The sequence below is a fragment of the Emydura macquarii genome, unplaced genomic scaffold (assembly GCF_026122565.2).
Source record: "Emydura macquarii macquarii isolate MOO-44397 ecotype Brisbane River unplaced genomic scaffold, CSIRO-AGI_Emac_v2 contig_820, whole genome shotgun sequence".
In the NCBI taxonomy this organism is placed as follows: domain Eukaryota; kingdom Metazoa; phylum Chordata; order Testudines; family Chelidae; genus Emydura; species Emydura macquarii.
Window position 1 is genome coordinate 1,041,189 of NW_027130957.1, and position 23,316 is coordinate 1,064,504.

General features: G+C 50.9%; 1 long non-coding RNA gene across 1 annotated transcript in view; it reads left to right on the plus strand.

The window, feature by feature from the left end:
* The window catches only part of LOC137149725 (uncharacterized), a 30,751-nt gene extending 7,823 nt beyond the window's left edge, over positions 1–22,928 (plus strand). The window contains exons 2-3 of the long non-coding RNA XR_010918829.1: positions 4,083–4,234; positions 22,726–22,928. This is a non-coding gene — a long non-coding RNA (uncharacterized lncRNA). The remainder of the gene's footprint in view (positions 1–4,082; positions 4,235–22,725) is intronic.
* Positions 22,929–23,316: the final 388 nt, after the last annotated feature.

The following is a 23,316-nucleotide window of genomic DNA, read 5'->3' on the forward strand; positions in this document are numbered from 1 at the left end:
TTTTCTCTCCCTCCTGCACAATCTCAGTCCCGTGCTGGGAGGTGTTCCTGCCTCCTGAACGCGTGTACATCCAAGCAGTCTGAGTGGGCTGGACCGTGTCTGGCTTGTGTCCCCAACCCCAAACCTGATCTGCTGCAAAACTCTCTGTCCTGTTCTCTCCCTGTGGGATTCTGGGGTGACGGAGATGTGGTAAATCCTGCTGGCTGAAGGCTGGGAGGCCTCCTGAACGATTCTTTAAGTGAGACTAGGATTTCTCTCACCCCACAGGAGGGTCTCCCCGCTAGCCAGAAGGGCTACTGCAGAGAGAACATGAGTGAAGGTCACTGGCTTTAGTTTGCTTTGTGCATCGCTGTCCCAGCAGCTCCCAAAGGGTGAAATGGGACCATCAGGAGGTTTAGACTTGAAATTAGACAGTTTCTAACCATCAGAGGAGTGAAGTTCTGGACCAGCCTTCCATGGGGAGCAGTGGGAGCAAAAAACCTAGCTGGCATCGAAACTGAGCTTGACAAGTTTATGGAGGGGCTGGTGTGATGGGACAGCCTAATTTGGCAATTGACTGATCTTTGACTATTAGCGGTAAATATGCCCAGTGGCCCGTGATGGGATGTTAGATGAGTTACTACAGAGAATTCTTTCTTGGGTATCTGGCTGGTGAGTCTTGTCCACATGCTCAGGGTTTAACTGATCGCCATATTTGGGGTCAGGAAGGAATTTTCTCCCAGGGCAGATTGGCAGAGGCCCTGGGGTTTTTTGCCTTCCTCTGTAGCATGGGGCATGGGTCACTTGCTGGTGGATTCTCTGTACCTTGAAGTCTTTAAACCATGATTTGAGAACTTCACTAACTCAGTCGTAGGCTAGGGGTCTATTACAGGAGTGGGTGGGCGAGATTCTGTGGTCTGCATTGTGCAGGAGGTCAGACTAGATGATCATATTGGTCCCTTCTGACCTTATAGTCTATGCGTTGATGAATCTATGTGACCAATAGGACTAGTGGAGAAACCCCAACGCCAGTGGTGGAGGGGAGCATGGTAGAGATTGGATGGCTTGGGGACAGGATAGATGGATGGCCAGACATACAAATCCAGCTCCCGATGGAACAACCAAAGGGACTTTACAAGTGCCTTTTATTTGTATTGCAGTAGCTCCTAGAGGCCCCAATCAGGGCCCCACTGTACTAGGCGATGAACAGACACAAAGAAAAGACAGTCGCTCTCCAAGACATTGACAATCTAATGGCTGCTCGGCGTTTGCTTGGGGCGAGTTAGTGGAAGTCTTGGTCCCGTTTCCAGATCTCCATAGCTCAGAAGCTATCCTGCAACTGGCATGGAGCTCCAGATAGAGCACTGAGGGCTGGGACCTGTGGTCTTTGCAGGCCATGCCTGCAGGTAGAAGAGGATGGGAGGGTGCTGTGCAATTCTGGAGGCTGCACCTTGACTATAAAGAGTTTTAGGCTTGGTCTACACTGAAAAGTTCCACCAGCATAGCTAGGGCATCCGAGGTGTGGGGGGAAAAACCAGGCCCCTGAGTCCCATACCTGTGCTAACCTGACCCCCATGTAGTACGTATAAGACCTGTCGTAAGGCCTGTAAAACAGGCTAAGGCCTAAGTGGAAAAAACCAAGGGAACAGGAGTATAAGTGGGAAAAAAACAAGCGAGCTGAAATTGGCACAGGAAAGTGCTGATCCTGCAAGTATATAGATTGCCAAAATATTACGAAAATGCAAATTATGTAGCAGGTACATGAGGCACCGAGATATTAAAGAGAACTAACTCTCTAAAATGACACTTTGATGAATAGAAATGACTCAAAGGTGATACATGGAGTTGTTTTGCCCAAATCAGCCAATTAACGGAAAAAGGTGATTTTAGACCACGTCAAGAGGGTGGCAACTACCTACGTCAAAGGGGGCAGAACAAAACTGTAGGTAACAATGTATAAAAGAGGGTGTCAGAGGGAACAAAGCTGTCCGGTCTAGGGGATAACAGAAAGTCCTGCCGTTGGACCGTGGCCATTGTAACGCCGCCTATACGAAACTGACCCAGAAATACTCTGTAGGTCATTTCTCATTGGGCCGCATGCAGTAAACCTGGCCTGGGTGCCTTCGTTGCTCAGCTAGTCTGTGGTCGTGTCAATTCATTCGATCGTGAGAGCCGTCTCGGTTTCCTAATCAGAGCTGGGACGGCATCTACAAAGGGACACACGCACGCAGCCTACGCTGATAAACATCGGTGACCAACACACCGTACCACACCCCAGTGTAGACAGAGCTGTGTCGCCAGAGCTAACATCATTTGGGGAGGTGGTGTCCCTACAGGGATAGGAAAACCCCTTCTGTTGGGATAGGCTGCATTGATGCTACAGGGAGATATTGGCATAGCATAGCTGTACCCTAAACCTGAGGCCTGCTGTACACTACAAAATTCGGTCAAGCCGACCTAACTACATTGCATAGGGCTGCAAAAAATGTCACACTTTGTGCAACGTAGTTAAGCCAACCTAAGCCCTGGTGCAGCTGCTGCTGGATCAACGGAGGAATTCTTCCAGCGACTGAGCTACCGCCTCTAGGAGAGGTGGAGTTTACTACAGCGATGGAAAAACCCCTTTTTTGCCGTAATAAGTGTCTGCACTGCAGCGCTATTGTAATGCTGCTATAGTGGTTCCAGTGCAGACCTATCTAATGCACTCCAGCGATGAGGGACAGAGCCAGCAACTTAAAGCGCATGTGTAGAGGACAAACTGCTTCCATAAATCCTCCTGCTGTGAAGTGGGGCTGGAGGACGAGGGCAGGGCCGGATTTAGGGGCAGGAGACCCAGACGCTGGGCTCAGGGTGCTGTTTCTGTTGTTAGTGATAAAAGGGAAAATAGAACGTTTCTTCTAAGCTTATAGAAACCCGCTAGGAGGTTAGTGGAAAAAATGAATCCATATAAGGAATACCTGAAACGAACGGGCCAGTCTTTGGCTCTCTCTGATGCTGTGCAGCTCACCAGGGCAAAGGCAGGAAAAGTGACCTTTGAGCTAAAGGACAAGGGTTAACATTGTAAGGCTGTCATCTACTGTAACGTTATTTAATACTGGTCCACCCAGCGTTGGGGCGCGGTTCCATTTCTTGATGCTAGTACATTTGTTTGTTCTTAAAATTAAAAAGTTTCTATAAACTTAGAGGAAACTATTTTTTTTATTTGCTTATATATGGCATGAATAAATGCAGATTTACAGATCCTAGCATGCAAATTTGTCATTTTATATGATAGGGATAAATCCTGCATGCAAATCCTGCGTCAAAGTCATGAAATGGGCTACAAATGCAATTAAAAAATAAGGTATTCAAAAGTTTAACAAATGGAGGGTGGGAGGGTATGAAGATGCTCCTTGTCTGGGGCACCATTTGGACAGCCCTGGACACCGATAGAGAGAGAAACCATCCCTTTAGTCTCTGATGGTCCAGCCTGCAAGATAAAAATTGCCTCTCCCTTTTCCTACCTGTCTTCCTTGATAATATAACCCCTCGCTAATGCTCCAGCCCTTTGCAGTCAGGGGATGAGGAGGCAAGGCAGCAGGTTAACAAATCACTTGGAGAGGGTTGGTTCCAATCCTGAGTTTGTGAAATTGGCGTTCTCTGCTTGGGAACAGACCCAGGGCTGGAATAGCGGCTGATGCTGCTGGACGGGATTGAGGTGCATATGCTGAACTGTGTGGGAGAAGCCGGCCCAGCCTCTACCTGGGCCCTGTTTGGTCCCTTCCAGTGCTGTTAATCCATCACACTTCTGGGCATTAGTCATTCTCTAATAGTGACCAACGATCCATTATAAAAGGAGAGAGACCGTGCAAAGCAATGGCCTCCGCAGAGTGCAAAGCTGCTGCCGCCAAGGTCCATCTCTTCCTCCCACTGTTCCCCGCAGACTGTGGGCCGGGAGCAGGATCCATTTCCAAGTCTGGATGCTGTGGAAATGTTCAACATGTGAACGCTGCCTTTCTATAGCCCCTCCCAGCTGAGGTGCTCAAAGCACTTTGCAAGTACTAGTGAATCCAGCCTTGCAGCCCTTCTGATGTAGGTTCAGTGTCATCGCCCCTGTTTTACAGATGGGGAAACTGAGGCACGGAGCGAGCACCTGACTGGCCCTCAGATCAGTGGCAGAGCCTGGAATCGAATGCAGGAGTCCTGCACTCAGAGTGAAGACAAATCAAGGTGTGAGGTTTTCTCAGCCACGGAGCTGGATGTCTGGGTAGAGCAGGTAGGCTGACCTGGGGAGCATGCTCCTTGGCTCTGGTTCTCTGGATGTTTCCTACTAGGACCCTGGCAGCAGACGTCTTGGTGCTGGCACTGATTTCCCCAGCCAGTGTAAGCACTACCCACTCAGTGCATCTGGGCCGCTACTACAGTGACCCTGGGCCGGGGGGTGCTGGCAGCAGGGGGGGAACCTGGCACCTGTGGATCTAAATGCATCAGCCTCTGCGCCCTGTAGCGGGCTCATCAATCTCTATATGTGGCCCAGCCTCCAACAGCGGGGACAGGATGCGGCACTGAGTGAGTGTGAGTTACACAGGCCTCTCTATACCCCAGTGCTGGGGACTCTCCAGGCCCCCTCCCCATTAAGGTGAGGCTGGTTTATGCCCCTCAAAGTGGATCAGCAACCCTGTACCTAACTACCTTGTGAGCTCGGTGCTCGCTTCCACCCACGAGGCCGTGGAGGGGCTGCATGGCTGGCCCATTGGGCACTGAAGCAGGCTGGATGCCAGGTGCAGAAAGGCCACGGAATTAGGTACATTAACTCACAGGGACAAAACAAACTGATTCCCAAGGTTTAACCGGCTCAGTGACTTAAGGCGCTTACGTGGGAAGAGGAACTAGCACAAGCCAAGCTTAGCACAGTGAGAGGTGGTGGGATCAGACAGGCAGAAATAGGCTCAGGATACGTGGCAACCTGCCATCAAGTGGGGTGCAGGCCGACACGCGGCCTGGCCCACCTACACCCCCTTCCCCAGGAGATGCAGCTGCTGCCCTCAGAGGCCTGTAGCTCTCGCTGGTGGTGGACAGGCCAGGGGAGCTGTCCACATTGAAATGGTTCGACAGGGGGTGAGGAAGCAGAAGGGGAGAGAGAGCGGGAGGGGAGCCCGGGAGCAGGGTCGCTGGCGTTTGGCTCACATCACTTGCCATAGGACCCTGAGGGCACTGGTGGAAACAGGCAGACAGTAATGGGGATGTGGAAGAGGGGAGAGAATGAGAGGAAAAGCCAGGGAGACTTTTTGAGGGTCCCTTATTGAGGGCAAAATAAGAGAGCTCTGGATACGGAAGAAATGGGTCTGCATCCAGCTTACGCCTGGCTGACCTCCCTCAGAAGGGATCTGCAGTCTGTCCGCACCCAGCGGAAGCCCAGCAGATGCTCCTGGGGGCGCTACAGTGTTGTGACCCGTCCGTGCCTAGAGCAACCACCTGACAATGCCAAGGTCAGGGCAGGCTGCAAAAGGAGAGCAGATTCTCCCAGCACTGGTGCGTGACACTGAAGTCAGACTTCCCAACCAGCCACAAACAGTGCTTCTGATTCCCCACGCTGGTTATCAAGAAGCCAAAATACAAATACACACAGCCCCCTTTACTGCATTTCAGTCTCTGGCTCCCAATCGGCCACTAGGTCCAGTAAAGAGACCAGTTATTTAAAACTCTATGCTCTTTACCAAAAAGGTTTCTCCTGACCCCAAAGGGCCAGCCACAGCACCAGATCAATATAAGTTTGGATCTTACCCAAAATACCACACTGCCAGCCAATCCTTTAGTAACTAAAACTAAAGGTTTATTATAAAAAGAAAGAAACAAACTATAAGAGAAATGTTACAGGATTAAAGCAATCACACACATACAAATGATTGGAAAGTCCATAGACATCAGGTTTCTACTAGAATTGTGGAGTTTGCAGGCTTGTATAGTCTCTCTGGTGTACATCCAGTACCTGGATGGGTCTCAGTCCTTTGTTTCACAGCTTCAGTTCAGTTGTAGATGAGTTGATCCAGAGGTAGGCTGAAGACAAAATGGATGTGGTGCAGCTGCTTTTTATGTCCTTTGGCCTTTGCCATGCTGCTTGTGGAAATTTACAGGGATAAGGGGGAGTCCAGAGTCACATGAGTAAGTCCTGGTGACTCATCAGGTATATCCCTGGCTTCTCCCCTGGGCCCCCTGTACCTGCGAATTTCTTAATGGGCCATTAAGCAGGCTAGTGCTGCAGGCGTCCTGTCTGGGGTGTCGCCCAGACACAGCACAATTTGAAATACAGATATATCGACCATATCCATAACTTCCATTACACACAGAACAAATGAACATAAACATTATCATCTTACTTAGCACATTACAGCCTTTCTAACAGTTACTGACACGGCATATCTCACATGGATTATTATGATTTTGACATGTTGATGTTAAATAATATAATAAATCCGTCCCCCCCCCCCCCCCAAATCCAGCCAGCGTCACACCCCCAGTACGAGACTGGTGTAGAAGGGAGTAATCTGAGCTCCTGAATACACCTCAAGGGCCCCCTAATCCAGCCAGCGTCACAAGTGTCACTGCCACAGTTCCCTGGGATTCGGGGGGGGGAGGGGAGCTGCACTAGAAAAACGCCCACGTTTGCAGGTGTTCGGGGCTGAGCCCCTGTTTGAATTGATTGTTGCAAGGGCTCTGCATCTCTGGGACTCCAGCTCTTTGTTTCAAGATGGTAAAATCCTCTTTGCAGGAAGCACAGATCATCCCAGCTCTTGAAGCCCAAATTTCTCCCCCGCCCCCCCGAGCTCTGGACTCTCCCCTCCCCCTCCAGTGAGAGCACATGCACTTGCTCTCCCAGGGTTAGGAGAGACTGGCTAGCAATGCTGCTGCCGCATTGCATGCCCGCAGCCTGGAAGGCTGTCCCAGTGAGGAGAGAGCGTGGGGCGGGGGCTAGAACAGGGGGCTGGGAATCAAGACGTCTGGGCTTTGGTAAAAGTTTTGCCGAACTCCAAGATGTAAAAACCATTTATGTGAATAAACAAGAACATCCACAGTTACCTGAGGTAGAACAGGGGCTGCAGACTCCCATTTGCTGGGCTCCAACTTCCCCCATAGGCTGAGGAGACTGATACACTTTCCTCTGAGGCAAGTGCCACTGGCTTCTGTCAGAGACCGGAGACTGGGGTAGCTGGCTCATGAGGTTGATTCCATGTGACATCCCCTCCGTTCTTATTCCGTTTGACTCGCTCTGAGACCAAGTGACTTGCTCACGGCCTCCATTTCCCTATCTGTGAAATGGGGACAGTGATACTGACTTGCTTACCTGTGGTATTGAGGCTCAGCTAATCGGTGGCTACAATGGGCTTAGAGAGCCATGTCCCTGAAGGGCAGAGAATTAGTGCTAGTTCCATGTTTTTAATAGCTAGTAGTTAATAGCTTTTTGTCACCTGGCTAGAAGAAGTCCTGGAGTCATAAAGGCCTCTCTTCCTGCGTTTTGGGAGCACGGGCCTGCCAGAGGCACTCCAGTAACACGTCGCTTTCTTGGATCTAATCCTCAATCTCTGCATCCTCCCTGTTTACGCTGCAGAAGGATTTATAGCAAACTCATTGGTTTCTAATCCCACGGCCCTTGGGGCGGTCTCACTCAGCAGCTTGCAGCTATCTGACTGGGACGGGCAGTTGTGAAAGAACGAATGCAGGAGTCATGGGGCGTGGTCCCTGGGGAAGCTGCCATGTCCTTAGCAATCCCGGAGCCTGTCCCAAAGCCTTTGCTCGGAGCAGCAATGTCTTGGAGAGCTCCAATTCTCACTCCCCTCCCCTGCCCAGGGAGCAGGCTCCCTCTTGGAGCAGCTTGGCACCTATTGATGTTATCCCCCCGAACCACAGCCTCCTCCCCTGGAAGATCCCAGGATCCAGCTTAACTATTGCCAGGGAGGGCTGGAGACACAGCAGATCCGTGATTATTTCCGTTCTCCTGCTTCCTTAAAGGCTGCTTCTGATCTGCACGACGCAGTGTTAGGTTCCCGAGTTGTTCCTCCGACTCAGTAAGAGTGGCGGAGGCCAGAGGATGGCTGCTCTCTGCTGTGGCACTCGAGTAGGTAAAACAATGCTGAGCACCCACCTCAGGATGGCTCCAGTGGCAGCAGGGCATTCTCCGGCCGGAGCTGCGCTGTCAGGGTACCAGGAGCCAGGTAGAAACTGGGGCAGAGGCCTCTCAGGGCTTGGCATCTCTTCCCCCAAGATCTAGATGGATCTCGAGGGATCCACTGACTGGGGGATCACCCCGCCCGAGAGAAAGATAAAGAGGGAGCCCCCTCTGCTGGGGGACACAGCAGTTCCAGCTCTGAAGGTCAGGCCCGGATTCTGTCTTTCCAGCACGCAGAGGGACTTGGAAGCCGTCTCCAAGTCAGGCCCAGCTCTAGTTACAACAGGGAAATACCGGTGGGATTTGGCATCAGCAGCAGAAGAAAACATGACAATACCAGAGACAAAAGGACCATTAGTCTTCCTGCTGGTCCAATCCCGTCTCTCTATTAAGGAAGCTAAGATAAGGTGGAGCCTGATGTCTGGGGCGTATATGCCGATTGCCTGTGCGCTGCGGGCGCGGCCTTTTTGGGCTGCGTATGGCCTTGTGTAATTGCCCTGGGGGAAGTTGGTGGACTTTTTGCCTTCCTCAGCAGGGTTGCCCCAACTTTTCCCAGAGGCAGGGCCCTGTCGGCAACTTGCCAGAAACCCGGCATTGCACCCCAGCTGCATGAAATGGAGCAGACGGCAGTCACTGTGACCTTTTCAAGCAGAGATGCAGCCTGTGGTAAACCTAGATCCCAGCAAGCGATGCTCACTTCCATGCCGACCGATGGAGTGGTCTGTAGCCAGACGTGACTGCCTGCTCCCAGACCCCACAGTCATCCATGAGGCTCAAACCAGGGAACCTTCAGCACCAAAGCACAAGCCCTTATTCAGTAGCGTACTTCACAGCAAACCCAGGTAAATGGGGTTGGCCCACTTCTCCTTTAGAAAACCTGCTACTTCCATGAGAAGTGGGCAAGGGATAAAGTGTTTCCTCTCTCCTGAAATAAGCAAAGCCTGGCTGCGTGTTGTCTAGCAGCTGGTGGTGCTCAGCAGCAGATCAGTCCTGGAAATCATCGTGCTCTGCAACGAGCCGTCCTGTGCTATCTCACTTTGGAGTCACTGAATCCATTCGCCGACCATTGAAAGTAAAACATTTATGTGTTTACAGCTTTCTGTCCCTGACTAGCTAAACCCAATTTAAAAGAGGGGCGGCGCCGCGCACCCTTGGCGACTCTCCTCCCGCGGCCCGGCCTGGAACACTAAAAAGATTCCTTTCTTCGCTTTTTTTTTAACCACTACCCCCACCTCTCTTACCACTTGAGCTATGGGAGCAAACGTATTAAGCTACATCTACATTGCACGCTGCTGCGGCCGGGGGTAGGGCACACGTAGCTCCACACCACCGTGAAAAGCCAGCTGCGTCCACGCTGCCGTGTGCAGATACGTGGGGCAGGGAAAAGCTACGTTAGGAGGGAGGCAACAGGAAAGGCTCTGGCGGCTGATGGTGCCTTGCCCTGTCGCCTTCCCCTCCCAGAGCCTTTCCCTGCGGCCAGAATCTTTCATGGCAGTGGGGAAAGGCTCCTGCAGCAGGGAGACAGCAGGGCATGACGCTGCTAAAACTAGAAATGGAGACGGGGCAGGCACTCCCCATCTACATTGCTGCTATTACCTACTCTGGGAGGGGGGATCGTGTCATACTTTACAAGCTACCCTAAGATTGATGCAGTGTAGGTGTACCTTGACTTGCAAATAGCAGACTGCTATAGCAGGGGCCAGCCACTGCAGGGTGACATGGTGACACCCATTAACAGAGTATTACAAGTGCGTGCTGGAGCCTGAACCCTGTAGCGTCTGTGTATTAGAATTGAGAGCAGCTGCAGGACCAGGATAATGAGCTCAGATTTACACTTGGCCCGCAACCACAGTTGGACCACTAGTGGTCCGAGGCACCAGGCACTGGACACTGCTGGATTAGATGGAGCAATGGTCCAATTGGATATAGCGAACCGTATGTTTTTCTAACATCTGTTAGAAGGCAGGTAGTGCATCCCCGGACATTTTGGTACTGCGTGTGATCTGCATGTTGTTCTTGTTTAATACTGATATTGCAGTAGAGTGTAAAGGCCTACACCACATCAGGGCTGCACAGATATATAGCCGCCTATACAAATAAAGGGGTTATTAATTAATGTGGCATTGGAAGACTGGAAAAAACAGCCTTTCTGGCTGCAGATGCAGGGTCTGTAGCTGAAAGATTCCTCCATCTCTTCCCGGAGCTGCTTTCTCTTAGTCTTACAGCTGAGGTTGTCATGTGGCCTTGGAGCGCCTTGTAACATACAACTTGTTGGCAGCACATGGTTATCCTGAGACTAAAGTCCAGTTCCAAAAGTCTGTCCAAACTGGTTTCCTCCCAAGCTGATCTTGCCATGCCAGGTTTCCAAGGAGAGTTCATGCTCTGCAGATGTTTGAAGGGTGAAGTTTCTTTCTGGAGGGGCAGTTGTTTGCTTGAGCACACTGGAGCACGAGTTTCCCTTAGCAAAAATGCGGATGGTTGAATACTCAAGAGGTGTTTTAACAAGGGGAATTTTTTGTCCTTCCTTGACTTTCCTCCTTTCAGTGGAAACAGAAGGGATTTGATTTTTATGGCAGCTCCAGGGAGCCGAGAATAACACCCCTGAAATCAGTGCTGAGGTGGTGGAAAAGCACAAGTAAAACACCTTGTATCCATCTGGACATTGAAACGGGGAAACATGGCTTGACATCCAGAATAAGCACAAGCGTCTCATGCCTTCGTGATGACAGAGCAGTCAGATGATGGCCCTAAGTTAGCATTATTACAGTAAGTGCCTACCTCACGGGGGGACTGCATAACAAATGTTGTCATTGCTGTTACTAATAGTATTTGTTAAGCTCAGTGGAGCATGTCTAATTCACCCTACTGGTTAGGTGATAACCCCAGTTATCTTTTGCTTCTGCTTGGCTTTTTGGCTCCGATCCCTAGGACAGTTCATCAAATACAGCTCCCACCAGTGCAAAATATCAAGCCCTTTCTCTCCAGGGTTTTGTTTATTGACAAAGCAGTGTCAAACCACCCCAGAGCCTGCTGTCTGCCCTTATGTAACGCCTCATCTCATTGCTGCTTCTGTTACTACTCCCTGTAGGTTATCTTCCCTACCAGACTTTCCACCTGGCTGTTCCCAGGTCTGGCCCCTGATCTCACCTCTGCCTCTCTGACTGAGCAGGTGCTACGCTCCCTCTTCCAGGGACAACTACCTCCAGACTGTCACGTGAGTCTGGTCTTGGTCACCTGACTCAGCCCATCCGCCGGACAGCAGGATGGTGGGTTGCATGTGTCTGCTCTGCACCAGGGCCCGGTTCCACCCACTCTGTCACTGAAATCCAGTTTCTCGGATCTTCACCAAGTGGCTCCAGAGAGCTGGGTACAAAGGGAGTCTTCGGGTTGCTCATTCCTCCCTGCATAGCCAGGTGTGCAATGTCCAGCAAATAAAGGGTCTGGTAGTTACACGCGCCACTCACACTGGGGCTGCAGGCACTGTGCATCTCCCGGGTGTTATGCGCTTCTCGCACAGCTCAATGCGCTCTGCCGTCGGCTTCAGCCCCAGGCCCGAAACGTGTGACGTAACTGTCCAGAAAAGCATTGCCTGCCGCATCCTGTGCTCTGATAACCATCACCGAGGCTTGGGAAATAACCCAGCCGTTCCCTCTCTTTGGGATCATAAATAACATCCGCCGTAAATCAAGCTGTTTCCTGCAGAACAGGACTGGCAGCCCCAGAACAAAGCCTGGGAAGGGGGCCTTGCAACCAGCCCTCTCTGTTCCCACAAGCCCCGGAGCAGTTCCACGGGTGGGGGGAGGGAAGGAAGAGGAGGAACAAGGCCCAACACAGCTCCACCAATTCTGGTAACTGAGTTCCTTGTAGCTCCACAACCACTGGAGAGATGTGACCCCTCTGTGATGTGCTGAGGGCAGCAATGAATGCAAGAGCGGAAGACAGAGAATGGGAGGGCAACATTGTCTAGTGGTTAGTGGTGTAAGGAAGTCTGGGTTCTGTTCCTGGCTCTGTCACTGACCTGCTGTGTGACCTTGGGCAAGTCACTGCCTCACTGGGCCTCAGTTTCCCCTCCTGCCCTTTGTCTGCCTTGTCTATTTAGACTGTCAGCTCTATGGGGCGGGGACTGTCTCTTACTATGTGTCTGTACAGCATCTAGCACAATGATGCCCCGATCACGGTTGAGTCAAGTCTGATGTAAATAATGACCAGAGGGGGGCTGTGCGATCTAATCTCTCTAGGCCATGGTGTGTGACAGTGGTAGAGTCACTCCCTTCCAGCGTGGAACAAGGAACTTTAACCCTCTTCAGTCTGCCTCTGCTTCCCTGCAATACCTTCCACAGCAGCGCCCCCCTCCCCACACCTGGCTTCCTGTTCCCCAGTAAAGAAACAGCCTTGGTAATGCCGCATGCAGGGAGACAGCCAGCTGGTCCCTCTCTGTCATCTTCAGCTGCACACGATGCTTTCTCCGCAGCATCTCCTATTCCCGTGCTGTCAGCGCCAGGGGCTGTCTGCAGGTTTCTCACATCCTAGGCCATGCTGTGTCATGCCGGGGCTCCGGCTGTGACTCGCCAGTGCCGGCCTGGCCCAAGCAGGGGCCCATGATCTTTCCTTTACACGTCACTCTAGTGCTCGTTTGGAATCCTTTGTCTCCATCCTCAACCTCACGCCGTGCTCTAGGACAGCCCCATGCTGGCAGTGCTCGGGGGATCCCCTGGAGTGGCCTGAGATGATAAGGGACTGGGGGGGGGGGGGGGGAAATCACACCCCGAGGTGATGAGTGAGACAGCAGAGCTGCATGCTGCTCCCTGCCAATGCTGGAATGGATCTTGCCCAACGTCTCAATAGACTCTCGCTTTCCTTTTAGCTTTTGTCCTTCCTCTCCTTAAATGTCTCTCTCCCTCCTCTCCCCTGCTTTCATTCCCTCTCCCCTTCCATTTCTCTTAGCCCTACTTCTGTTCCCCTTTGGACTTGCCTTCTGTTCTGGACCCAGCTCCCTGCTCTCGGAGGGCAGAGGTAGTCCCTCTGTATCCCTCTGGTCTCTTCTGAGAGAGCCCAACAGTATCACCTGGTGGTCAGCTCTTGTCACACAGCCTCCCCTTTACCTGGCTGCACAGGGAGTCCCCCGGCTCAGACAAGGTGCTTTCTTGCCTCTGGGCTTGATTTACAGCTACTGAACCGAGCCAGCCGTCCAAGAAGGCACCAAAAAGACGCAGCCAGCTCCAGCCCTCGGGGACAGTGACACCTGCTTCGGGGCCTGACGGAGCTGCCCAGCTTGCCCTATGGACGCTGACAAGGTTAAAAAAACCAGGGCGAAGTTGGGGCAAGCCCAGGTTAGGTCGGCTCTCACTCACGATAGTTTCTGAATCTGTTAATGTCACTTTCCCAATGGTTATTGAGGGAAAGGGAGCAAGCGAAAGGGAGGAGAGAGGGATGCAAGGAGAGAGGGAACAGGGACGAGGAGAGAAGAGAGAGCGATGTTCCCGGAAGTGGGGCATGCCTTGTGGTCCTGACTTGGGGCGCCATCCATGACTGACATGCGGGTGCGCTTCCCCCAGCCTAGAGTAAAGCAAACCCAGTCCCCCCCGTGTACAGGGAGTCGATACCTGCTGTGATCACTGCACCCGGAGGCCTCATTTATTTGTACAGAGGTGGAGTTCGTGTAGGTAATCCCACTGCAGGCCAGCAAATCACAGCAAAATTATCCACTCACTTGTAATCCATCTAATAGCCCACGTGTCTGGAGGTCCCCAGCTGGCCTGGCTGTTCTCAGCATGCAGAGGCGTTTGAGGCTCTGCTTGCTCTGCCACGATGGGGACGGCTTTGTCAGCCCGGTGGCTATTGCTTTCCTGACCTTTTTTTTAATTGTTACTTAGTAACGTCGCATTTTCCAGTTCTGTCTCTCCAAAGGGCCTCACAGAAGTGGGTCTGTATTGTTACCCCAGGAGAGGAAACTTTTCCGTCCTTAAGTTAAGTGACTTGCCCAAGGTCACGTAGGCTAAATTTCAATGGGAGTTACCTAAAGTGCCTAAATACCTTTGGAGGATCTGATCCTATGTGCCCAGCCCCCGCAATGGCCCCACCCAGTGCGCTGGTCCCCATGGTGCATGCTGATTTCTTGTGCAAATACTGCCCATAGAAAAGAGATAGCAGTGCTGGTCCAGAACCCAGCGTCCCGAATCCTAACCAGACCCTCAGTCCGCTCTATCGCACCTCGATCCCATAGGTCACAAAAGCAACCTGCAACAAACAGGCAGGGGACAGATCCTCAGCTGATGTAAATCAGCAATGGGCCACCGAAGTCAGTGGGTCTACAGCTGGGGGTCTGGCTTGGGGGGAGCGGATCCTTTATTGCTCCAGTGGTCTCTTGAAGGTACGGAAATCCAGTCTCCTGCATTTATGGCAGGACCAAGCGTTATCTAGACCATCCCTGACAGGTGTTTGTCTAACCTGCTCTTAAAAACTCCAAGGATGGAGATTCCACAACTTCGCTAGGCAGTTTATTCCAGTCCTTACCTACTCTGACAGTTAAGAAGCTTTTCCTAATGTCCGACCTAAACCGCCCCTGCTGCAATCTAAGCCCGTTGCTTCTTGTCCTGCCCTCAGAGGTGAAGGAGAACAATTTTTCTCCCTCCTCCTTGTAACAACCTGTTATGTGCTTGAAAACTGTGATCGTGTCCCCTCTAAACCGTCTCTTCTCCAGACTAAACAAACCCAGCTCTTTCAATCTTCCCGCATAGGTCAGGTTTCTAGACCTTTAAGCGTTTTTTGTTGCTCTTCTCTGGACTTTCTCCAATTCGTCCACATCTTTTCTCATGAAGGCTCCGCAGAGGGGACCCTTGTGTCTCCATCTGTCCCAGCTGTGCTAGCCAGTGAAGTCTGCCAATGGTCACTCGAGCTGCTCTGCAGTGACTCTCTCTCTCTCTCTCTCTCTCTCTCTCTCTCTCTCTCTCTCTCTCTGTCTGCTCGCAGAGATAGGCTATGCATTTGCAGCCAGCTGTGCGGGAGGCGAGCTGAGTGCACAGCTGCCGCCTGCCAGGGGACTGTGGCCTCAGCCTCCAGGAACAGCAGAGAGACAAAGCAGCGGAGTGTGAGCCAGGCGGAGGGCTCGGAGATTCTGATGGCAGGGAACTGGGGCACACGCGGCAGACACAAAGGAAGGGTTCTCTGCACCACGTAGGAGACTGGAGCTCTTTCCCCACTCCCCGAGGCCCACAGGGGAAGAGAGCAGCTGGGATTGTTGCTGGGATTGTTCGCTGTCTCTGGAGGATGTCTCCATCCCATCCCCATCAGCTAGGAGACAAGGTGCTAGGAACAGAGGGGATACCAGCCTAGGAACTCACCCCACCTGCTTCGTCTTTGCCTTTCGCACGCCTTAGCTCTCCTCAGCCGACAGATCCAATATAGGGCCTGGTGCAGGGAAGGGACTTGGCTGCCCCAGGCTAAGCCCCCTCTCTGCTTCTTTCACCTCCCATCTCCTGGCCACCCTCACCCTCTCTGGGATCAGGCTGTCTCCTGGCGGAGAATATGCCTGCTAAATCCTGAGCGACTTACCCTGCAGACGTGGCAAAGGCACAGTCTGCTCTGCGCCATGGCACAGGATGTGTTGCTGTAAAACAATGACCAGAAAGTGCACTTGGCATGATCCTTCTCAAGGAAAAAGTCCACGCTTCTCTCGGAGAGGCTCACTACCGGGATATTGGCTCATCCTATAGCATCCAAGCATCGCTGCCACTAATGCATTTTATCCTCCCACCCCACCCCGCTGTGAGTGAGACGTATTAGCCCCACTCTGCTGGTGGCGTAAATCAAGTGACTTGCCTGAAGTGACACAGGAAATCTTTGCCTGAGCCAGGAAACAAAGCCATGGAAATCAGCATTTCAAAGTTGTAAATTCCAGCTTCAGAGGGGCGAGTTCGTTAATTTAACACCCCTGCCTAATAGTTTTCTCTATTTCCCTTCAGAAAGAACCCATAAGATCAGTGGAGCAAATAACCCCCTTTTAATTCATCTAGTTTTAAAGAAAGATTTTACCCCTAAAAGGAAGAAAAGCCAGAAACCCCCACCACGTCCACCAGAAACAGTGCTTGTTGGCACTGATTTTATGTGGCGGATGCCCAGACACTGCGGTGATGGGCAGCAGTACATTACAGTACCACCTACAGGCGCCAATCAAGATCAGGGTCCCATTGCGCTGGCTGCTTTACACTTTCATAGTAAGAGACAGTCCCTGCCCGGAAGAGCTAAGAACCTAAAGAGATGAGTGAGAGAGACAAAGAACAGATAATTGTCCCTCCTTTACAGATGGGCAAACTACATCAAATGCCGAAAGGCATCCAGCAAATCAGTAGCAAAGCCAAGAAACGAACCTAAATCTCCTGAGTCCTAATCCAGTGCTTTAAGCACAAGCCCCTTCTTCTCGAGCGCCAGGACTCCAAAGGAAATGCTCCAGAATGTCCATGAATCTAGACTAACCCTTCCCCGCCCCACCCCCTCTTGCACATTTGTCTCTGGTCTAAGTCCCTGCTTCTAAGCCTGACCTTTACTCCTGTTTCTGTTCCCCTGCACGAGCTGTGTCATTAATGGGAGTTCTTACACTGCCCCCTGGTGTCAGCACGTGGACACGAACACGGTTTCAGCAGCCGCCAACCTCGCTATCTGAGGAAGTGCAGTTTCTTTGCATTCCACTTTCCTAGCATCCCGTGTTGATGCACTCCCTGGGCTCTGCAATTAATACGTAGTATTAGGCCTGTGTGTTTGAAATCGATATAGTCTCCGCCTTTACGTTGTTTTCACGCCAAACATTTAACGAATGGGAAAATGTCACATCTTTGCCCAAACCTTGCTGAGTTAACGTTAAATTTCAGCTTTAAGGATGTAACGGTTCCCAGCTGCCTAACCACGCTGCGATCCAGCTTCCTTGCACTTTGTTTAGTGGGACAGTCTCTTGTCTGGCACTTTCTAGTTGAATGAGGCTGCAGGCTGTTTGCCTACAGGGTTGGAATGTACAAACATCCCCTAACTGCGCAAAAGGTCTTTGGAACAAGTGAAGTGGAGAGGTCCCAAATAATCCATCTCATAAGACACCCCACACACACACGTTGGGTATACCACCAGGGGTTGCAGGTGGGGGAAATTTTGCATCCATTTTTAAAATGAAAACCAGAGGGGAAAAATTGCAACATTTTTTGGGGGGAGGGGCCCTATTTCTAGTCTGTTCTGTGTGAGTCTCCAGCCAAACCATCTATGTTCAATAAAGCTGCTTGTTCTTTACCTTACCCTTATCTTCCCAGATGCTGAGTGCCCCATGGAGGTGCTCAGCTCTCAGCTGCTGTGAATGCAGGCCTGGCAGGGTATGTGGACTGCACAGCTGGAGGGATATGCTGCCGGCACAGCTGGAGTTGTATATGAAATACACAGCTGTAGAGGTTTGCAGAACTGCACAGCTGCTGCTACACAAAATAGTCTCATTTGTGTATCCACCATGGTAGCTCTGTTTCTGCTTCTTTCATAGAAACCTCCCCGGCTCATCTGTCAATCTAACTACGGTAACACAAATAATAACTCATGCCAGTGAGAACCCTCTGCTGAATTCCCCCCTCCCCCTCCATGCTATCAACTCCCTTTCCAGTCCTATCAGAGCCAGGCAAGCCTGAAGACTCTAGCTCAGGGCTCGACAAATTTGCTTCGGAGCTGGGAGCCAGCTCAAAAATTAAGGAGCCAGACAACGTGGGCCCAGCGGCAGGGCGCCCTGGCCGAAGCGCGGCAGCTGCTCTTCCGTCCTGGCCCTGCCCCTTCTCCCTGCCCCTCTCCCACAATGTGGGCCCAGCAGCGGGGCGCCCTGGCCAGAGCGCAGCAGCTGCTCCCCCCAGAAAAAAACTAGGTACCAGACTTAAATTTCTAGGCGCCATGGCGACCTGGCGCCCGGGGTTTGTTGCATCCTGCTCTAGCTCTTTTTCCCTCGGGAGAGGAAACGTCCCTGTACTTCCCAGGTAACCAGGGCTGCTGGGCATTCCTCCTGCGGAGCACGGGCATCGCGCCATCGCTGACGTGCTTCATCAGAACTAAACCAAACTGTGGCACAAAGGAGAAAATCTGGGCTTAGGCATTAACATCCCACATTAATTTTTCTAGGAAGACCGGAATGCAATAAGCCTGTACAGCCAACGAGTGCCAGCGCTATTTAGGGAATGTTATTGCTAGCCATTGGCAAGCGGACAGGCCTACACACGTGTATTACGTAATAACCCGGAGGGCCCATGTCCTCCCTCCCTGGGTCAGAAGGACGCTCCCTCCATGCAGGAGGCAAAGGCATTTTTATTTTTCCTTTGAATTTGTGCTGCGGTTTTCAAATCTTTATCCTGCTCCCCATATCTGTGGCCGGAAAGGGTGCCAGCCTGCCCACTCCCCCCGATGGGATCTCCCGTGCGCAGCGCTGGATGGGGGTTGGCATTTCCGCCCTCACTCGTGCTCTCCCCTCTTCCGCCATCATTCTGCATGTGTATTCTGGTAGCACCTTGGAACCCCAGTCAAGGACCGGGGCCCTAGTGTGATAGGTGCTGTCCAGAGAAATAAAGCAGCCTGCACAATTTTACAATACAAGGCGAGTCGTCCGTGAGGTGGGATCCGTTCACAGGGCAGAGAGGGGTTTGAGTTGGTTCTTCCCTGGCTTTCAGCCCTGGAGCTGATGCGGGAGTGAACAGGCTGCGCGAGAACAAGTGTGTCCTGTTGGGGAAGTTAGCGGTAAAGGGGATCAGGGGCGTGGCTAGCCTGGAGTAAAAAAGGCCCGTGGTAATGAAGTCTGAGAAATCCTGAAGGAATTAGTTGCTGGGTCCAGGTGTGCCGCAGCTTGCAGGTGATAAGAGGAAGGCTGGTTGTGTGGCTAAGGCACTGGCTGACGACTCAGAGGTTCTGGGGTCTAGTCTCAGCCTGGCCATATGCTTCCTGTGTGACACTGGCCCAGTCACTAATGTTAAAAGCAGCTGGGGTATGCAGTGCCTCAGTGCTTGGCCGTGCACCTGGGCCTGGTGGTCAGAAATGATGAGCAGCACCAGCTTCCATCCAGGAGAGCAGCTGATGCTCAGCATCTCTGGAAATCAGGCTGTGGGTACATCCCAAATCTAGGTCACTTCTAACATTTGTGCCTTCATTTCTCTGCACCTCTATATCAGTAGAAAGGGGGGAAGGAATCTCTCCTGTGGGACAGAGAAGCATCAACTTTCCTGGTGGGCAGGCAAGGTTGCTCTCCCCACCCTCCCTTGAATTCTCCACCTGGATTACAGACTGGCCTGGGGCCCACTGGAATGGTTGGAGGCAAAGTTTATTATTTCATTTGCAGTGTGTTTTCACGGAACACGCTGAAGTAACTAGCAGTTAGAACAAGTGGCAGGGCAATCAGGGTGTCTGGCTTCTGTTTTTAAATCTTCCACTGACTTCTCCTGCAATCGCAGACACCACACTCAACCTTCCTGCAGTAGTCTGCGAAATGGGGATAATACTATGTAACCTCCCACCATGGGGATGGTGGGAGGTTTAATTGATTAATGTTTGAGCTCCTTGGCACAAGATGTTGGAGAAAGGCAGTTCATTATGAGATTATAATTGTGCTGTAACAAAGGGGGGAGGGGAAGAGTCTTCACATCAGAGGCCCTTGCATGATTTCAATCTTAGTCATTTGAGGGAGAGTGGGTTTCTTTTTTAAAGGTCTTTCCCTGCAGTTCTTTTAAGTAGGTTCCTCTGTAATCGGGTCAAAAGCTGATTTGCAAATAATCACAGGAGAGAAAAAAAAAAGGAGGGATTTAAGACCAAGCTGTGCTTTTCATACTATTAATTGAAAAGCTCTGGCAGATAATGCATTCCTTCTCCCATCTGAAATCTGTAAGCTGCTATTAAAGTCCCCCTTTCTGCCCTGCTTTTGAAGAAAGTGTCCCTGATGGGACTAAGGCTACTGCATGCACAGAGAACCTTCCTTAATATTCTTCTTTCTGGTGTGAATTGATTTAGAAAAGGGTCAGGAGGCTATGGGTGAGAGTGGGAGCAGTTTAAGTGATGCGCAGGGGATGTGCAAGGCTGGGCGGAGTTCGTCTCTGCTGCAGAGTTGCAGACACAGTTCTGCAAACTGGGAGCATTTTAAATTCAAACAGAAATGGAAGTATTTCCTTACATGCAACAATACTAATAATCCCTAGCTCTTATCAGCCACACATCTCAAAGTGCTTTACAAAGGAGGGAGAATTTATCAGCCCTGTTTTACAGATGGGGAAACTGAGGCACATGGTAATGTGAAGTCACCCCAGCAATGCAGTGGCAGAGCTGGGACTAGAACCCAGGTCTCAGAGTCCCAGTCTAGTACACACACACACTCTCTCTCATCGTAGCAAAACGATACCACTGTGGACTTTTTCAGGCAGGCAGAACGGATCAGGGCTATGCCTCTCTAAGGTCTTGTCTACACACAAGAGTTGTGCCACTTTAACTCATCAGGAATAGTTAAAGCAGTACAACCCCTATTGTGTGCAGGCAGTTATTCCAGTGTAAATGTACTTGTACCGGTATAGTTTATGCCCATATGGGAATGGGACTAAGTTGTACCAGCATATACTCATTTATACTGGTATAATTACGTCTACACTAGGGTTTGAGCAGGTATGACTGTATCAGTAAAACAGCACACCCCTAACCGAGTCCTACTGGTACAAACACTGTGTGCAGACATGGCCTTCGGCTATGCCATTGGGAGGGAATCTATGCCAATGCTGTGCCCAGTGCAGGGACTGACTGTGTAGGGTGCGGGTGGCTTGTACTTCTCCTGTCCTGGGACTCCTGGGGGCTGTTTTGGCCCCTCTGGCAGTGCCTCCTCGCAGCAATCGCCCCTCTAGGGCATTGTGCCATTATAGAATAATTGACCCACTTGCCCTCCTGTCCTTGGCCAGAACCATCCCCGCAGCAGTTAGCAGCATAAAGTTGGCTGTGGTGTTACCAAGTGACTTTATCATCGTCATAAAGTGGCTGCAACACACCTGAGAATCCCCTCCCCTCGCTGGTGTTGCCAATTTGTGTAATTCTGGGTGTTAATCTGAAAGCCCCAGCTCTCAGAATCATGGCGTCTCTTCGCTTTCATTTAAACAAAAAAGTAAGTTTCTAGCGCTTGTGGGGGCAGAGAAAAGCTTGAAAATGGGGGCTCTGCAGGCTTACAAACCAGGAGGCAAAATAAAAGAACCCAAAATAGATTTGGTTTACAAATCATGAGATTTTTTTTTTTAATATCATGATTTAGAGGGTCTCACTCATGATTTTTTGAACACTTGGGCTTGGCTGTGCTGCTCCCATGAGTTACTGGGAGGTGGCACCTCACAGGATCGTTGTTGTTTGGTTTCTCTTTGCCTTAGGATAATTGAATGTTACAAATTAAACTGAGAGCAGGAAAGTTGCCCCCAGGCACAGACAAACTCATCAGGTGCTTAACTAGATCACAGGCTGATCTATGTGTCTGAGCGTCACCCGCAATATTCTGCTTCTAACTACTGTTCTCATGTAAAGAGGCCCAGGCGTCTGAATATGTTATAAGCAAACCTGGTCCAAAAAATATTTTAACAAAGAGAATTTCTTCGCTGAAAGCCTGGGCCCAGGAGTCGGGTGCTCTAGGTTTTGCTCCTGACGGAGCTATCAAGTCACTTCAGACCAGATCCTTGAAGATATTTAGGTGCCTAGCTCACATCGAAATCACTAGGACGGAGGTGCCTCAATATTTTTGAGGATCAGGCCCTTCATTTCTTAGTGCCCATTTTTCCTGGCTTATAACACTGGGATAATGCTGACCAATTGCCCACATAGGTTGTGGGGCTCAGTTCACTACTGTTTGTAATGTTCTTTGAGATCCCAAATGAAAGAGGCTAAAATCACGCAAAGTATTAGCGTGGGGAAAAGTCCTCTCCGGTAACCCATGGCACAAGCTGACTGTCCGTTCAGAATCCTGTGCAGCTCTGAGTGTGTCGGTCCCAGGATATTAGAGACAAGATGGGTGAGCTAATATCTTTTATTGGCCCAACTTCAGAATCCCTGCATGTTACTGTAAAAGAGAAAGGGAGCTTGCACTTTCTAAAATACATCGTTTAATTTTTTAAAATCAGAGATGCCCAAATGCCTGTCACCATTTCCCTCCCCCCTTCTTTCCTCTCTTCTCCACTCCTCCCCTCCCCCAGAAAATTAGTCTGGTCATGAACACATCAGACTCAGAGCCATTTCACTTGATCCCTCCGTAGTCACTGACACCAGGTGTAAAATGCTACCAGACTGGAGGGATAGTGTCTCACGTGCACTTTGCACTGCCGTAGCGGCAGACACAATGGTCAAGGCAACAGCAATCTTGGGGGTTTCCCCACAAAGCCCATCTGGCAGCTGAAGTTACCAGGCTGTGTTTGGGAGAGGGGGGCAGGTGATGGGGGCTGGGGTGGAGGTGGGGAGGGAAGTTTTGTGCAGCTGCAAACAATTATGACATATTCAAATATGAAACTGAACTTTTTTTGGAGCAAAAATAGCTGTCAACACATTGAAGCTGCAAGCAGAAAAGAGCTGGTTCCTTATTTAAATGTTGCTCTTTCTTGCAGAAGCAAGAAGCAGCTGTCAGGCTGAGTCATCTGCCCTGCCCCTCCTCTTCCAGCTCCTGGCTACCTACAGGTTTAACACTGACCCAATGTTTGGAACAGAAGACTAGAGTGTAAGGGCCTGATCTGGAGTCCATTGAAGCAGATGGACCAACTCCCAGGACTCCAGTGGGCTCTGGATCAGGCCCTAAATGAGATAAACTCCATCCAGGTGATTTTCCTTCTTGGCTTTGCTCTTTCTTTTCATCCAGTCTAGCAGAGGGTGGAGCAGGCAGCTGAGTCTGTGCTGCCTCCACATTTCTATAGGCAGAACCCTGAGGTCCTTGACAGCTATTCCACCTTTATTTGGGCAACCTCTCACTCGCTTCAGTAGAATTTCACCCCAGCACAGATTAAACGCAGAGTAAACTCCTGGTCTGGAGTACGTTAGGAGTCCTGTCGCTAACACACTGAATTACAGATGACATCGTTGTCAGGGAAAATTTTCAAAAGTGCCCAGGAGATTTAGGAGCACAGATCCCTTTGACTATCAGAGACCTGTGCTCCTAAGTCTCATAGGTGTTTTTGAATCCCTCTCCCATTAATGTCAGAGTA